Source organism: Elephantulus edwardii, unplaced genomic scaffold, assembly GCF_000299155.1.
Source record: "Elephantulus edwardii isolate Elephantulus edwardi_28Jun2011 unplaced genomic scaffold, EleEdw1.0 scaffold00361, whole genome shotgun sequence".
NCBI lineage: Eukaryota > Metazoa > Chordata > Mammalia > Macroscelidea > Macroscelididae > Elephantulus > Elephantulus edwardii.
The window spans coordinates 444,370-458,491 of record NW_006400111.1 but is presented as its reverse complement, the minus strand read 5'-3'; the positions used below and the strand labels follow the sequence as shown (position 1 = coordinate 458,491).

The 14,122-nt window shown below is 40.9% G+C and overlaps 1 protein-coding gene across 2 annotated transcripts in view; it reads right to left on the bottom strand.

Moving 5' to 3' along the window:
- PRKCB (protein kinase C, beta) overlaps positions 1-14,122 on the bottom strand; it is a 553,123-nt gene that overhangs the window by 156,718 nt on the left and 382,283 nt on the right. The window lies entirely within an intron of this gene.

The following is a 14,122-nucleotide window of genomic DNA, read 5'->3' as shown; positions in this document are numbered from 1 at the left end:
AAAATTTTTCTTTATACTGGTTTTCTTACAAAGTTTGTATACACTGTTTTTTACATCAGATCACTAGATCTTTTCATATAAACATACTCAATTCTTTGTTGTAGTTCTATCATTTAACTTCTATCTGTTCTTACCTAGTCTATTATGTGCTTTCAGGTCATGAAAGAAGACTATTAGAATCTCCCAAGGTGAACTCACTCCCACATCCCCTGAGCCTGCCTGCGCTCTGTACACATCCTACTGCTTTATATATTCCTCCACCTGGCCATCCCGGCACACCCAGCTCCATCTGGATGACAGCAGACTTAACCTGATGATGCTATTTTTCTCAACACATGTTTGTCCCAAGTACTCCCTAGTCAACCTTTTAATAGGTAAGATCTCTTAGGGTTCAAAGCATAAAGCCTAGGTTCAAAATCTACCTTTGTCCAACATCTTGTTCAACCTCAGATAAGCTCATGAGGATCTCTGAGTCTTGGTTGTGTTCACATCTGCAAATTGAAAGGAATGTGCCCTTTTCCTAATATCACAGCAAGGCTAAGATCTGATGACATGTGTAAGATGATCGATCATTGTTTGACATCTAACAAAGTGCTCATGAAAGGCCACCACTATTAGGTAAGGGGTAAGCTAACTAAATCAAGGATTGCTTGGATCGAGAGAACACTACCAGAGAAAAGTCTGTTAAAGAGAAAACTTGATTAAGTGCACATTGTGAAAGAATAAGAAAACATTGCTATGTAAATGTTGATTTTTTTCAACAGAACACAGATGTGGGTTATTGAGTAAATGGGAGAATCTCACCTTACTGGTTTATGTGTATGTGACGTATCTCAGAGAAAACATTCTCTTGCTATCTCAAAAATTCTGATATAAATGTGGTCTTGTAGCAATTAGATCTAGTTGCTCTAAAAGGAAAAACATGTCTAGATTATTTTTAATTTTTAGATTTTCATTATATTTATTATTGTTGTCAATAAATAAGGTTTTATCTATTTTTAAAATGCAATATTGTAGAGGATGCTTAGATTTTGTTCCTATTTCTTTGAATAGTTTTTTTATTTTTATGTATGTTTATTTTTAATTTTAGTTTTATGGATAGTTGTCAATTATTATTGTTTTGTTTGTTTTTAAAATACTATATTTTAAAAATTAAACCCAGTGTATTTTAGAGAAAAATATCTTTGCATTGATAAATATGAAATAATATCAGAACTCACTGATTATTAAATAAAGTTTATGCTTAAACAAATGTTGTCTTGTAAATTGAAAGGATCAGCAAATAAAATAAGAAAAGTAAACAATAACAGAAGAAGAAGAATTGATGCCTTGGAGTTGTGGTGCTGGAGAAGAGTCTTGAGCATACCATGGACCACCAAGAAAACAAATAGGTCTGTCTTGGAGAGGTTGAAACCAAGTTTCTCCTTGGAGACTAGGGTTTTAAAGCTCTGTCTCATATACTTTGGGCATGTGGCCAGGAGAGACAGGTCTTTGGAGAAGAACATCAAGCTCGGAAGGGTGGAGGGACAGCACAGGAAAGGAAGACCCCCAGATGAGATGGATTGATACAGTACTAGGGCAGTGGGAGTAGGTGTGTAAAATTAGTGAAACTGGCTCAGGACAGGGAGGGTTTAGAGCTGCTGTACATAGGGCTGCTATGGGTCTCAGGCAACGTGAAGGCATGTAACAACATCTTGGGACTCTAGTCAACATGCTTTTCTGTTTGTAAAACTTTTCAAAAAAACAATGAATGAATGGAATCCCAAAATCTCTGTAGATGTTCATTGAAATGGGGGTAATCATAAGGTCATACAATCTGATGGGGGGGGTGAGAAAAATAGGAAAGATCTGGTGAGAAAAACAATGTATTCAAACTTTGTAAATAAACCAGTAAGAAATTTTAAAATAAAATCATGAAATAAAATTAAAAAAAAAAACAAACAAAAACTTTTCAAATAAAAGCTATCAGGATGTACAGGTTGAGAGTACACTCAACTATGAGTTCCTCTCCCCTTACCCTCTTGATTAAAGTCTTAAGCAGTTCATTTGATGTCCTGGCACTTTCTTGCAGATCAGAGAAGGCCAGCACTATTACAGGTATTAGCTTTTTTATTAGCAGTGTTGCATGACATTAGTTTGTTTACCAAAAAGATGTTTCCATTCAGTCAGAGAAGAAGATGGTGAGAGTTAAGAGGGGAAACTGGCATTACAAAGGCATTTGAGTCAATGAGAAAAAATATCCACAAGCTCCTCATTCCCAAATACACGCCCTGACTCAAACGCATCATTGCCATCAAAACACTTCTCCATTCACAAATCTTCTCAGGCAGACTCTAAAAATAGGGGAAGAGGTGCTGATCCAAAGCAGAGATAACAAAGAGCCTCCATGACCACATATTTAATATTTAATATTTAATTCTCTTCTCTCAACTATCCATTGGAATTGCTTTTAAAAAACCAAGAGAACATCTGTATCTTTACTGGAAATCAAAAACAGTGTATGTCCACAACAGGGATTTCCAGAGATTTCCACAGAGCAAAATGACTTTGAGAAGGTATGATGGTGGCTTTGTGGATTTTGCTAAATCTGTATGTTATTATCAATTTAGTATTTCTCCTTGATTCATCATTTTTACAGTAAATCTACTTTGAAAGGACACCTTATCTATCTCTTCCTTGAAGAGAAAGTCGATGTCACTTACTACAAATAGAAAGTAAATCTTTTTTTAAAAAAAAATCCTATGAAAATCAAAGTGATTAAAGATAGCTTAAAGCCTATCACCCTGCTTCCTGTCTACCTTGTTAAAATAGGATATTAGCAAAATAATAATAAAAAAACCCCAACAACCAAAAAAATAGAACACCCATTTGCCATCAAATTCAGCTCACTGAGACCCCATGTGTGTCTGAGCAGGACCACATCCCTATTGCTGTGTGTACAGATGAGTTGTTGCTGTCCATTTGCTGGTGGGGAGCAGCAACACTTTGATGGGGGTAAGCAGGACAGAGACACATCACTCTGGGAGCACTTTAGAGAGTCAACTCAACTTTATTGGGGGTTACAGTGCACTTATATACAGGGAGTAAGAGGAAAGACAGGATGAGGTGGATTTGCAGATGTGGAGTATACAGATTGGACAGAAGAACCTCAGCTCAGTGCAGACCACTCCCAGGCCAATGAATGCAGCAGCCATCTTCCTGGATGTCGAGCCTTCTCAGCCAGCACAACCAAACAGAGGAGAGCTTTCTCTATTCTGTATTAAGGGCTGATATGGGTCAGAAGGCTTGCACTTATCTGGAGTGAGGTGATCTGCCCCAGCCAGAGGCCTCTTCCTCTTTTCAACAGTCCCCAACAATGAGTCAGGAATGACTCATAACTGATCCTTCAGGTTTCCTAAGGCTATAAATCCCATGGGAGGAGACTGCTTATTTCCATTTTGGAAAATACTGATAAAAGGAGGCTGACGAGCTGGTCATCAGTGAATAAGAGGACCCAACAGAACTCAAGTCATAACCCTTCATGATGAGACTACCAAGGTCAAGATGAGGGTCACTAACTCCCAACTATACTCAAGTTGTACATGGGTGACAGCTCTTAGCACAACTCAACTCCTTGTCCTCAAGTCAGAACTAACGTATAGGCGATCCTCTAATAGATTCTTGAGAGGTGGTAAATCACACAAGAGGAAATTTTCCCATCTTTCTCCTGAGCAGCTGCAGGCAGACTGAAAACACCAGAGAGGAATCACCTATCGATTAACAGTGCAACTCACTCTGAACCACACCACCAGGGCTCCCTAGCCCTTGAGACAGCAGACAGCTGATGCTCCTTGTCACCTGCATGTGACACAATGGGTGGAAGGAAGGTATGACCACCACAGTTGAAGTCACTGTGACGAAACAGAGGATCACAAATCATTCTGAGGAAGATGCTCTTGACTATGAACAGCAGAGCTTTTCTCTGGTCCTCTTCCAATGGAACAAGATCCCCAAACTGAAATAACAAACTACAATTTCAGAAAATACAAAGGCTTCCTTTCACCTGGGCTGAAAGAGTAGAAGAAAGACACTAACTCTTTCTGTGCTCACTCTCCTACAAGAACCGTGTTGTTGTGTGGTTAAGTGTTGTTGAGTCAAGTATGACTTACAGTGACACTATGAACAACGGTCCTGTGCCATCTTCATCATCGCTGACATACTCAAGTCCACTGCTACAGTCACTGTCTCAGCCCATCTGTTTGAGGGTCTTTCTCTCTTCTATTGACCCTCTACCTTTCCAAGCAGAATGTCACTTTCCAAGCAGAATGTCACTTTCCAAGCAACTGCCTTTCCTAGCAACATGCCCCAAAATATGTGCTTCGAAGCTTCACCATTCTTGTCGTCAGTGAGAATTCTGGCTATACCTTCTTTAAGATATCTGCCTGTTCTTTTGGATGTCCATGAGATAGTCAGTACTCTTCTACAACATCCAGCTCAAAGGTATCTGTTTTTCTCCTGTCATTCATTACCAGCTCTGCTTTGCACAGCCAAGTGACTGAGAAGACCATGACCTGAATCAAGCACACCTTAGTCTTTAAACGGACATTATTGCTCCTCAGTAATTTGGAGAGGTTCCTGAGAGCAGGCTTTCTCAATGCAATACATCTCCTGATCTCTTGATGGCTTTTACCAAGGGTGTTGATTGTTGATCCAAGTAAGGTGAAATTGTTAACAATTTCGGTCTTTTCTCCCCGTAACCTGATGCTGACTATCAGTTCACTGATAAAGTTTTCCATCTATTTGATGTTGAGGTGTAATCCATATTGAGTTGTTGGGTGCCACTGAGTCAGAACCGACTTACAGCTGACCCTCCAGGGGGTTTCCAGAGGCAGTTTCTCATATGGGAGGAGATTGTCCACCCTTCTCTCACGGAGCTGGTGGATTCAAACTGTGTGCCTTCAGTTTCTTACCACTAAGGCAACCAGAGCTCCTGCCATATTGAGTAGACAGAAAAAAAATAACAGAGCATGCCAAAAATTCAGCTGAGCAAACAAAGAGAAATAATGAAAATTCAAATAAGAATTTCCAATGAAATAGAGCCATTGTCAAAGAGAGACCAAGTTCTAGAAAGTGTCTCATTCATATTTCCAACGAGATTCAAGAGGTTAATACATCTATAAAATGGAAACAATTTGAGATTGGGGAAAAATGCTTTCAGAAGAAAATTGTTATTATGGAATTTTAAAATTCACTGGAGATAGTGAGCAGAAGAATGGGCAATTCAGATGACAATTAATGAATTACGATACAAAAATTTTTCTGAAAGCTGGCTCTAGACTTTGCATATTGATTAGAATTGTACTGAATGCTTTACATACTACAAAGAAAATGAGTATTATCAAAATTAAAACACAGTATGAAAGAGAAGATGACTGTGCTTCTGAATAAATGTCAGCAAGGACTAGTATGTCTAAATACCATCTTATATATCAGTTTAAAAGATAGGCAATGGACAGGACACAGTCATTTATAAAATGGCAATAAGCAAATGGAAAGTTATACAAACTAAGTGATATAACACATTTATCATTTTTGCAATCAATCATATCCTTAAAATTTATAAGACCAGATGTTGACAAATTTGGGTTAAATGAAAAATTGTACACAGCATAAGTGAGAATGCAAATTGACAGAAAAATAACTGCAGGATGTTCTGACAAATATTTTAATAACATATATTCTCACAGCTATCAGTTTAAAAAGCAAAGTAAAGTCCAAAAACAAAATCAGTAAAATATTCAACTAGGATTCTAAGACAATGTTTTTATGCAACTCATAGCGATCCTATGTCCAATAGCTCAGAACCATGTCCTATCCTGAGCCAATCTCACCGTCTCTGACACATCTGTCCCTACAATCCCAGTCACTGTGTCAATCCATCTCATCCAGGGTCTTCCTCTCTTGTGCTGTCCCTTCACTTTTCCAAGCATGATGTCCTCCAAGGACTGGTCCCTCCTGACAACATGCCCAAAGTATGTGAGACAGCGCTTCAAAATCCTTGCCTCTAGGGAACAACTTGGTTTCATTCTAATATAGATCTGTTTGTTCTCTTGAAAGCCCATGGTAAGTATGTTCAATACTGTTCTCCAGCACCACAACTCAAAGACATCAATGCTTCTGCCATGCTTATTCATTGTCCAGTTCTCTGATGTATAGCAAGTAATTGTGAAGACCACAGCCTGGATCAGGCACACCTTAGTCTTTAGACTGACATCTTTGCATTGTCCCTGACAGCTGACTTCCCTAATCCAATTAATCTTCTGATTTCCTGGCTGCTGGTCCCAAGGGTGTTGACTATGGACCTGAGCAAGCTGAAATTGTTAACAATCTCAATCTCTTCTCTATCTATCACGGTGCTGCCAATTGGCGCACTGGTGGGAATCTTTGTTGTCTTCATGTTCAGCGTCAATCTATATTGAGGACTGCAGTCCTTGACCCTCTGCAGCAGAGGCTTCAGGTCCTCCTCAGTTTCTGTGAGCAAGGCGGTATCATCAGAATAACGTAAGTTGTTGTTGAGTCATCCTCCCATCCTGATGCCACAGGATTATATTTCCTCCTAAACACTAGCCTCCCAAATGATCTGTTCTGCATACAGACTGAAAAGGTATGGAGACAGGATGCATCCCTGATGCATTCCTTTCCTGGTTTTGAACCAATGCAATGTTTCCTTGCTCTGTTTTGATGACTGCTTCCTGATCCAAGTATAGGTTTCACATGAGGTGTTTGGGGATTTCCATTCTTCTCACGATTAGCTACAATTTGTTGTGATCCATACAATCAAATGCCTTTGAGTAATCACTGAAACACAGATAGACATTCTTCTGATATTCTTCTGCTTTCAGCCAAGATCCATCTGACATTGGCAAAGATTTTGCTAGCATGTGATATTAATGATATTGTTAAAAAATGTCCACACTCTGTTTGATCACCCTTTTTGGAATGGGAATAAATATTGATGTTTTCCAGTCAGCTGGCCAGGTAACTGTCCTCCAGATTTCTTGGCACAACTTGGTGAGTGTGTCAGGGCAGCATCTCTTGGTTGAAATATGTCAGTTGGTACTCCATCAATTCCTGGGGCCTTGTTTGTTGCCAATTCCTTCAGAGAAGCTTGAACTTTCTCCATCACTATAGCTTCTTGGTCATATGCTGTTTCATGAAATTCCTTTGTGTCATCCAATTCTTTCTGGTACAGTGACTCTGTGTACTCCTTTGATCTTTTGAAGTATCCTGGATCATTCAATATTCTTCCCATAGCATCTTTAAGTATTGCAATGAAAGGCTTGAATTTGTTCTTCAATTCCTTCAGCTTAAGAAATTCAGAGCAATTTCATCCCTTTTTTATTCTGACTCTAGCTCTTTGCACATTTCATTATAATACTTTGCTTTGTCTTCCTGAGCCGCTCTTTGAAATCTTCTGTTCACCTTAACTTCTTGATTTTGTCCCTTTGTGTTAGCTTCTCAGTCATGTCCCCTATACCTATGTGTTAACTTGGTTAGACTCTAAGTCTCAGTATTATGTAATTTAATACTGGTAAATCTTAAGCTCGATAGTGCTAAGCAGAGTTAGAGACAGCTATGTAATGATGTAAGCACACTTACTATATGATACAAGATGTGATCAGCCAGTCAGTTGTAAGGGATTTAGGGTGTGGTGCCACACCGTTAATTAATCCACAGCCCAGATCTGATGTAAGAAGAGTTTCCAAGGGGTGTGATCTGGGTCATCTTTTGTCTTAAAGAGGTAAAAGGAGAGAGAAGCTAGTGAGGATTGGGAGAACTGAATCTTTATCCCCAAGAAAAAAGAGCCAGGAATAGGATGTGTCCTTGAGGTGCAGGTTCCTGTGCTGGGAAAATTCTAGAACCAGAAGACACACAGGAGTCTGAATTCAGACTTCTCCTTTCTCAAATTATAACAGAATAAATTTCAGTCTCTTAGAATCATTCACTTGTGGTATCTTTGTTACAGCGGCACTAGATAATTAAGGTAGAGAGAGAATAAGAGAATTGATAGACAAATCCCAGCGCTAACTCTTTGATGAAACAAAACCGCAAAAATAAAACAGTGAACCTCTAGAAAATCAAGGGGAACGAAAAGAGACAGCATAAACAAACAAAATTAGAAACAAAGAGGATTTGACAACTGCTATTGAGCTCATGGTGAAGAGGTGGGCAGGGGTGGAAGGATCTGGGCTGCTGTAAAACTCATCTGGGAGCTTTCACAGCTGTGTATATGGATTCTGCCCCATGGTTCTACCCCAGGGCATGACGGGACATGGTAAGAGGCCATCTCCATCCCAAATGAGGAAATGAGTCTGATGGGAGATGTGACTTGCCAAAGGTCATAGAGAAGACCTTCTGTGACAAGAATCCAAATATTTAGAATCGAAGCATCACCATAACTGAGGAAGACTTTGATCTACGTAATGCAGAGAGGTATCCAATTTTGTAAAGGTTTCATTCCAACTATTATCTCATCAAATTCACATCTCTTCTAAGATGCAAATGAGGGTGCTAAAATTATGTCTGGTAAATGGAATCGTACCAGCTGAGAAGGATGTACTTCAGAGAGGTAAGGTCACAGAGCATTCATCCAGTTGGAAGAGTCAAAATCTCTCTGGCCTCTAGCACTCTACTGTATCAACATGCAGGATACGATGTTTGATGCATGTAAGCTCTAGCACCGTGGAGACCTAGAATGACATCTCAGTGCCGTGTCTATGAGCTGTGTGCCCTTAATATACTGCTTAACGGTCCTGATGCTCCATCTAGAATTACTGCAATAACTAAAGAATATTGCAGAAGGAGCCTCAGGATAAAGGCCTGATGGATGAGTGACTTCCAAAACTTCCCACCCTTGAAAATGTGGAGCGTAGTTCCACTCTGACATACACAGGGCCACCAAGCATCAGAATCAATTTAATGGCAACTGGTTTGGTTTTATTTAAGTCAATTAATAATGGGCTTCATCTCAATCGACTGCCCTTTATCATAAAGCCACTTTTTTCTCCCCTGAACCTTTCTGTATGCTTCACAGGAGAAGACAAGTAAGGTGCTAACTCAGATAGAAGGATATGAAAAAGGGAAGACTCTAAAACACAGTGTGGGGAAAAGATGTTCCCTAGAGACCCAGGGGGAGAGAAAGGGAAAGAGGAGGCAGAGGAGAATCAAGGGGAAGAGAAGAAGCAAGGGCTTCACCTGTTCCTCCTCTGAAGCCCTGGATAGAGACCTGTGTGGAAGGCAGCAGCATCAGGGAAGACCCCAAGGCAGAGCTCCGAGCTTTCACCAAGGGGCTCACAACATGTTCACGATCCATGAACAAAGAGCTGAGAGAGGAAGCGTTTGGTTGTGGACTGGGGTTGGAAAGAAGACCGAGAGGCACCAGAGGCCTCAGCCTCGATGCAGCATGCTGTCAAATGCAGGAACAGCTCCTCCCCAGTGGGCAATAGTTCAGGGTCCAGGCAATTTCAGTTACTCTGCAGAAGCAAAGGCCAGGGAAGAGGGGGCACTATACACAGTAAAGGGCCCCCTCATCTCCAACACAAGGTACAAAACTTAAGAACATCTATGTCAATTACATAAAATGAAGACGCCTTTGAAATGTGATGCTGGTGAATAGTATTAAACATGCCATGTTGTTGTGTACGGTTGAGTCAGAACCTCCCCATAATGGCTGATCCCCCAGAGGGTTTTCAGAGGCAGGAAACTGCACAGGAAGAGACTGCCTTTCTTTCTTTCAGGGAGCAACAGGTGAATTCGAATCACATACTTTTGTGTTCACAATGAAATTCCTTACCACTAAGACAGCAGCGGCCCCTGCATAACCATGTTGTTGTTGTTATGTGCCATCGAGTCGCTTGCGACTCATAGCAGCCCTGTGTACAACAGCCCTGTCTGCTCTGTCCTGTGGCGATCGCACTGTCTCCGACACACCCATCCCAATTATCCCAGTCACTGAATCAATCCACCTCATAGAGGGCCTTTCACTCCTGCTCTGTCCCTCCACCCTACCAAGCATGATGTCCCTCTTTAAGGACCGGTCTCTCCTCACAACATGTTCAAAGTATGTTAGACAGAGCCTCAGAATCCTTGCCTCCAGGGAGCCTCCTGGTTTAACCCTTTCCAGGATGAATCTGTTTGTTTCCTTGGCAGTCCATGGTACCCTCAATACTCTTCTCCAGCACCACAGCTCAACAGCATTAATTCTACTTCTATCCTCTTTGGTCATTGTCCAACTCTCTGACGCATAACAAGTGATTGCAAAGACCATGGCCTCTCTCAGACGCACCTTAGTCTCCAGAGAGACACCATTGCTCTTCAGTACTTTGGAGTGGTCCCTAACAGCAGACCTTCCATCGCAATATGTCTTTTAATTTCCTGGCTACTGGTGCCAAGAGTGTTGACTGTGGAGCCAAGCAAACTAAAGCTGTGAACAATCTCAATCTCTTCACCATCCATTCTGATGCTGCCAATTGGTCCAGTGGTGAGAATCTTTGTCTTCTTGACGTTGAGCCTCAATCCATATTGGAGGCTGCAGTCCTTGACCCTCTGCAGCAAGCGCCTCAGGTCCTCCTTAGTTTCAGCACCAGGGTTGTGTCATCTGCATAACGCAGACTGTTGTTGAATCTTCCACCAATCCTGACACCACACTTCTCCTCATAGAGCCCAGCCTTCCAGATAATCTGTTCTGCATGCATAACCATAGAGGGCTGAAAGAATGAACAAATATGCTGAGAGAGAAGTGTATCCATAATGTCCTCAGAGGCAATGACGGCAAGTCTGCATCTTACCCTCCTGGAGCATATTATCAGGAAGGGCCAGGTTCTGGAGAAGGACATCATGCTTGAAAAAGTAGAATGTTCATGAAGGAAAAGAAAAGTCTCAATGAAATGGACTGAAACGGGGACTGTAGTAATGGGCTTGAGCACTGCAGGGGTTGTGAGTACATCACAAGACTGGAAAGGGGTTTCTTCTGTTGTATGGAATAAAACAACAGCAATAGAAGAAATCATAAACTATATGATAGCACACCAGAGAGGAAGACCCTGGATGAGATGGAGTGCTACAGTAACTGGGGCAATGGGGGTTGGTGCGTCAGAATCAGTGAGACTGGCTCGGGACAGGGAAGGGTTCAGAGCTGCTGTTCAGAGGGTTACTATGGATCACAGGTGACTCGACAGCACGTAACAACAACAACAACAGACTCCAGTCCAGGAGAGTAGACAGAACAAAGAAATGAACATAACACACACAGAGAGCAAAATGACGGCAATAAAACCATTGCTGTGGTTGGCTGCCATCAAGTCGAGAATGACTCCTAGTGACCCTATGAACAAAGGACCTGAAGCCTTTCTATAACTATCGCCATTTCTCAAAATTCATAGAGATTTCAGAGGCATGTTGTTTAGGAAGTAGATGCCAAACTGACTGCTTCCAAACTGACAATTAGTCTAGAGACTAAAGTGCACCTGATCCAGGCCATGGCCTTCTCAATTGCTTGCTATGCATCAGAGAGCTGGACAATAAATAATAATGAAAAAAGAAGAATTGATGCTTTTGAGTTGTGAAGTTGGACAACAGTATTGAACATACCATGGACCGCCAAGAAAACAAACAGGTCTGTCCTTGAAGCAGTAAAACAAAGATGCTTTCTGGAGGCAAGGATTTTGAAGCTCTGCCTCACATACTCTGGGCATGTAGCCAGGAGAGACCAGTCCTCGGAGAAGCACATCATCCTTGGAAGGATGGAGAGACAATTCAGGAGAGAGAGAGAGACCCCAGATGAGATGGATTGACATGGTAACTGGGGCAATAGGAGTAGGTGTGTCAGAGACAGTGAGACAGGCTCAGGATAGGGCAGGCCTCAGAGCTGTTGTACATAGGGTCGCTATGAGTTGCAGGTGACTCCACGGCACATAACAAAACTGACAATTACACTTAATATGAATGGATTGATGACATTACTAAAGAGGGGGAAAGTAGCAGAATAGAGTAAACAAAATGAACCAGTAATATGCTAGCTACAAAAGATATATCTTAGATTCAAGGACAAAAAATATTAAAAAAACTCAAAGGATGTAGAAAAGAATATCAAGTAAACGGGAGTCGAAAAAAAGCAGAAGTAGCAATATTAATTTCTTATAAAACAGGCTTCAAGGCAAAAACCAGCATAAGAAACAAGGAAGGACACAATGATTAAAGGATCAACTGAACAAGATGATTTAACTACATAAAATATGTTTGTGAAGATGTGTCATCAGGATTGGAGAAAGACTCATCAACAACCTGTGTTATGCAGATGACACAACCTTGCTCAGCGAAACTGAGGAGGCCTCAAAGCATTTGCTGCAGAAGGTCACAGACTGCAGCCTCTAATATGGATTGAGGCTCCACATGAAGAAACCAAAGGTTCATACCACCAGATCAACTGGCTGCATCATGATAGATGAAGAAAAGATTAAGGTTATTAATAGTTTCACCTGGCTTGCATCCACAATCAACACTCACGGCACCAGCCATCAGGAAATCAAAAGATGAGTTACTCTGGGGAAGTCTGCTGTTAGAGCCCTGTCCAGAGAGCTAAAGAGCAACAATGTCAGAGTGGAAATTAAGGTGTGCCTGATCCAGGCACAATATAGTCTTCTAAACTGTTTGCTATACATCTAAAAGCTGGACAATGACTAAAGATGACAGAAGAACCTAAGCAACTGAGTTGTGGTGCTGGTGAAGAGTATTGACATACTATGGACTGAGAAGAGAACAAACAGATCTGTCCTGGAGAAGGTGAAACCAATTACTCCTTTGGGGTAAGGATCTTGAAGCTCTGTCTCACATGCTTTGGGTATGTTGCCAAGAGGGACCAGTCCTTGGAGAAGGATATCATGCTTGGAAGGTTAGATGGTCAGTGCAGGAGAGGAAGAATCTGGATGAGATGAATTGACCACCCAGTGATTGTGGCAATGTGGGCAGGGTTCATGGCTATTGTTTATAAGATTGCTATGAGCTGTAGTCGACTCAACAGCACACAACAACAGCATCTATGCACCCAAAGACAAAGCTTGAAAATACATAAAATATAGCTTGGAACAAAGAATATACTGCTCCATAACATTAACAGGAAATATCAAACTTTCGATTAAGGCCAGGGCAATGAAAAGAAAACTCAACAAAGATAGAGAACTGAACAATACAATTAATCAACTTCTCTCATAGACATAGATTGAACTCTTGACACAATAAGAGAAAAAAAATTAAAATAAAAAGGCATTCTATTTGCAGGTGATATGATGTTATATAGAGAAGATTTCCAAGACTTAACAAGAAAATGATTGGCTCTAATTGGCCAATTTAGCAAAATGGCAGGGCATAAGGTCAACATTAAAAAAATCAGTCAGGAAGTCCACAACAATAAAGAAAACACTGAAAAGGAAATAAGAAAAACAATGCTATTCACAAGAGCCACCCAAAAGATTTAGATTTAGGATTAAATTTAACCAGAAACATAAAAAAAACCCACACAACAACAACAAACCCTACACAAAGAAAAACTACAAAACACCACTATGAAAGGCTAAAACAGGCACAGAAAATAGAAGAACATACCTTACTCATCATGGACAGGAAGATTTAGCATTGTGAAAATGCTAATACCACTAAAAGTGTTTTTCAGACATAACGCAATCCTGATTCAGAGTCTAGCACCATTCTTCAAAGACATGGCAAAAGCAATCTCCAAGTTTAGGTTAAAAAAGTAATAATAAAACGAAAGCACTGTTGTTGTTAGGGGCTGTTAAGCTGAGTACAACTTATAGTGACCCTATAAACAACAGATGTGAACCCTGTCCCATATTGGACCACCCTCATTGTCTGATACACTTAAGCTCATTGTTCAGTCATAGCGTCAAGCATTCATTGGGAGTCTTCCTCTCTTTCACTGACTCTCCACCTTTCCAAGAAGGATATCACTTTCCAAGGAGTAGCCTCTCCTAGCAACATGCCCAAAGCATGACAGACGAAGCTTTGCCATCCTTGACTCTAAGGAACACTCTGGCTATACTTTTCTCATTCTTTTGGCAGTCTGTGAGCT